Raw genomic sequence first — 4,242 nt, 5'->3', positions numbered from 1 at the left:
GGGCGGCCGGGGCGAAGAGCCGGCCTCGAAGCGGAGCTGAGGGAGGAGGAGGCCCGGGCGGCGGCTCCGGCTCTCCGCCGGCCCGTGGGGGGTGAGGGGGGTCGTTTGGGGTAGAGGCGGTGCCTGAGGCCGGGTGGGGTACCCAGCGGGAACCCAGTTCCCGGGTCACGAGTTTCGCTGCCACAGGAATCTCGTCTGCTGCCAGGTTCGCTCACGACTCCGCCTCGAGGCTTTCACGGGGGCCTTTTTCCTTTTAGCAGCTCATTTCCTACCCAGAAAGGAAAACAACTCCCCCAAACCTGGTTCCAGCCGTCTCCCTACCCAGCACCTGACCTTCTGGGCTTGGGTAGTGACTTTGAGGGAGGGGGGTTAAGCACATATCTGATTGAATGGGCAAGGGAGTCGTTGTTGTTTTTGGTCCTCTTGTTCTTAACTGGGAACTGAAGTGGTTCATCCGTGAGATTGTATATCACGACCATCTTACCTTGGACAAGGCTCTTCCTGTATCAGAGTGAAAGGTGTGCTGTGCATTGTAAGACGAATTCCGATCCCCAAATTCCGAATTGTAACGTGTTAGAATGAAGGTAAAAGTCTTGAGGAAATACGTAAGAAATGAGCTTTAGAAGTTCATAGATTGTTTCTTTGTAAACTTAAGAGAAATGAAGGAAATATTTTAAAAAGTTAAATGTTTGATACAAGCAGCTGCTGAAGAAAATCTTGCTTTTTAATTGCAGGCGCAATGTGACGTCCTTTCTGTACGGTGGTAGGGACTGATGAAAGTGTGTGCAACAGAAGTGAATGTTTAATTGTAAAGATTCGGAGCAACCTAAATACTTAGGAACTATATAACATTGCATTAATTTAACAGTTCTTAAAAGGTGACAAAATATTAAGGTCATTTGTCATATAATAGTACTGTTAGATTTAAATTTTATGTTTTATGAGGATAATATAGTCCCACAAGAGTCCTACATAGAGATATCTGCAGATTCTGAACCAGAGTGGCGTCTCTCAAAATCTTTTATCCTGGAATAAAAAATAAGAAAGGGAAACTTCGTTTAGCATTTTTTGAGAGACTCTTAATAGTTAGGGGTGAGCAGTTTTTCACCTGTGACTTGGTCATAAAGAACTGTTAAGTGCATACAGTGCTAACCAAGTAAACTAGGTGGGCTTTTTTTTGCGGGGGGGGGGGCTTGGTTTTTTTGAGACAGGGTCTCCCTGCAGCCCCAGCTGGCCTGGAACTCACTATGTAAACCAGGCTGGCCTTGAATTCAGAGATCCGCCTGCCTCTGCCTCTCAAGTGCTGGGACTACAGGCGTGTGCCACCACGCCTGGCTAGGTGGGCTTTTTATGACCATTACCTCCAAACCTTTGAGAAACTGGCTTTCTTCATCCAGAAGAGGGCGCAAGAGAAGGACCAAATGTGTTGAGTAATTGCGTTTCTAACCCAAAAGCTAGATTGATCAGTACTCAAGATTTGAAGTCCGTTTGGCAGCCCTAAATAAAAGCGTTAGGAGTCCATTAATTTTTTTCACCAGAACTACCATCTTCACATTTTTCTTAAGTGCATAAGCTTTAAAAGATGTCTCTTCAGACTGGTCTCTGTAAGAGTTCCAAGCCAGCTGGGGCTACAGGAACCGTATCTCAAAAAAAAAAAGAAAAAACCCAAAAAGAAAGATGCCTCTTGAATATGTTTTGCAAATCAATAAGCCCATGGGGAACAACTTTATGTAGTTAAATGAGGTTTTTTGGTCATTAAAACTTAAAGGCTTAAGTGTAAATAAGCTGGGGTTTTTTTTGTTTGTTTTGTGAACTGGGGGTTGAATCTAGGGCCTTGTGCCTAATATAGGCACAACTTTACCACCCAGCTACAGACCCAGCCCTTAATATTTTGTTGTAACTCAAACCTGTAATCCTCCTGCCTTGCCGTCTGGAGTAGCTGGAATTAGTGTGAGTTGCCAGCTTCTAACTGAGGTTGTTTTTTTTTTCCCCCCTATGGGTAATTCCTGATCTCTTAGTCACTGAGTAGTAATCCTAGGAAGAATGATTCTAGTTTACTTGGAAGTTTTTGCTTTGGTTCAACTAATTTAGATAACAATTTCAATAAGAAAAATTAGATAGCAGTATCAATAAGAAAAATTGGGACTAATGAGCTAGAGGATATAAACATTGTTTAATTCATGACAGTATTAAATGATATAGTTTTTTACTTTGATCCAGAGTTGCATATAGGGAAAGTTATATGTCTATTGAGTCTTTTCTTAGGAACTTTCTGGTTAATCCCTTAATTTTTGTTTTTGTTTGAGACAAGATCACAGGGATATAGTACCATACCTGGCTTAACTTCTCTGCTTTCCTAAAGAAAATTTTGTAGAAAAAAAACAAACAGTGGTCTCATCTTTCCTATTTGATACTTGGACTCTTTCCATGAAAATTTTTTCTTTTAAGACAGGGTCTTCCTGGCCTGGCGCAGAACTCAATAGACCAGGTTGACTTCAAATTCAGATTTGCCTGCCTCTGCCTCCCCAGTGCCAGGATTAAAGGTGTGCACTAAAGGAGCCATGCCTGGCTCCGTGTGAAATTTTATTTGGCAGACTAGAGGTGTAGGACACCTGCCTAGTATAGGCAAGGCCCTGGGCTCAATCCTTAGCGACTGAAAAATAGTAATGTTACTATAGAAATTAAGAACATTTTTTTCTCCAACTACAAGGGATTGAATGTTGGCCCTCACACATGCAAGTCAAGCACACTACCACTAAGCATTTCTTAGCAATGAAATTAAGAATAATAAAATGAATTTTGTGGTACAGACTTTGTGCTATTTTAGGAATGGTTATACCATCAGTATATTTATATTTTTTTTCTGGCAGTTCATACCGAAGAAAATAAATTTGTTCAATAACTCTTAGAATTAAGGACTTCCCAAAGGACCTGATGTGGGTTATATACATATTTTCATGTATATGTGGAGGCAAGAGATGGCATTAGGAATCTATCACTCCTCCTTATTTTTTGAGGCAGGGTCTCTCACTGAACCTGGAACCAATTTGGCAAACAGGCTGACCATTGAGCTCCAGGGATCTTCTTGTCCAGCCCTCCCAGCACTGGGGCTACCCAGCTTTTGTGGGGTTTCGGTGAATCTAAACTCAGGTCCCTACTTTACCCACTAAGCCATCTCTCCAGTCATGATGTGAGTTATATTGATTAGTGTTTACCATTTAGAAGAAATACAACTCTGAAAAAATTTAAAAGAATGTGCAATGCTTTGTGCCTTTTACCATCCTCAGACCAAAAATCTAAAAATGTGAGTGAAAGTGTTAAAAGATGCTTGTAATCTCAGCACTTGTGAGGCAGGAGGATCTCTAGTTCCAGGCCAGCCTTGAATACATAGCAAGTTCATGTCTAGCTTGAACCAACATAAAGACTTTGTCTCAAAAAAAAAACCCTCAAAAATATGAAGTATTAAAGGCAAATAATGTAATATTCCTATTGGACCTCACCCATGTCCATTGAAAAAATGGTAGTGAATGAAATGAGTTTATTGTACTATATCTTTCTAATGTCTTAATCTCAGGATGCTTTTGTATTTTATAGAGCAATTGATAGCTAATCACCATTTTTAGTGTAGTGAGCAGAAAAACTTTACATTTTTAGTGTAGTGAGCTGAGCGTGGTGGCGCATGCCTTTAATTCCAGCATTTGGGAAGCAGGCTGATCTCTGGGAGTTTGAGGCCAGCCTGGTCTCCATGGCGAATCCAGGCCAGCTGGGGTATAGGAAGACCCTGTCTCAAAAAGACCAAAAAAGAAAAAAGAAAAACTTATAGTTAGTTGACTCAATTGACTCACTTGTAGTAATAAGAATTTAATTGTTAACAGTGGTTGAAATCTTTATATTCGAATACTTGACAGTTGTGAAAATTTAAATTCTTTCATTGTAGTTTTGTTAGTAAATGTTTTCTCACTGCATCTTTTGAGCAGACAGTGTTGCATAGAGTGGCAGGAAGTCATGGGTTTCAGACAACAGTTCAGGTGACCAATTCTGCCACTCTGGTCTCTGGGTCTTTTAACCCAAATATGAAATGACAAAAAGAAGTATTAATAAGGGTTAGAAACGTTGGTACATGTTGCTTTATGTTACGTTTTTACTGAATTTGGCTACTTGGAAAAAGTCCACAGACATTAGAGCTTGATCTGATAGATTCATTGGCAACTAGCCAGTTATGGTTTCATTGAAATATTTAAT

General features: G+C 40.6%; 1 protein-coding gene across 1 annotated transcript in view; it reads left to right on the top strand.

Annotated features, from left to right (window-relative positions):
* The window catches only part of Nufip2 (nuclear FMR1 interacting protein 2), a 35,039-nt gene that overhangs the window by 1,563 nt on the left and 29,234 nt on the right, over positions 1–4,242 (top strand). The window lies entirely within an intron of this gene.

The sequence above is a fragment of the Nannospalax galili genome, unplaced genomic scaffold (assembly GCF_000622305.1).
Source record: "Nannospalax galili isolate Female #2095 unplaced genomic scaffold, S.galili_v1.0 scaffold212, whole genome shotgun sequence".
Taxonomy (NCBI): domain Eukaryota; kingdom Metazoa; phylum Chordata; class Mammalia; order Rodentia; family Spalacidae; genus Nannospalax; species Nannospalax galili.
This window is presented reverse-complemented; position numbering and strand designations above follow the sequence as displayed.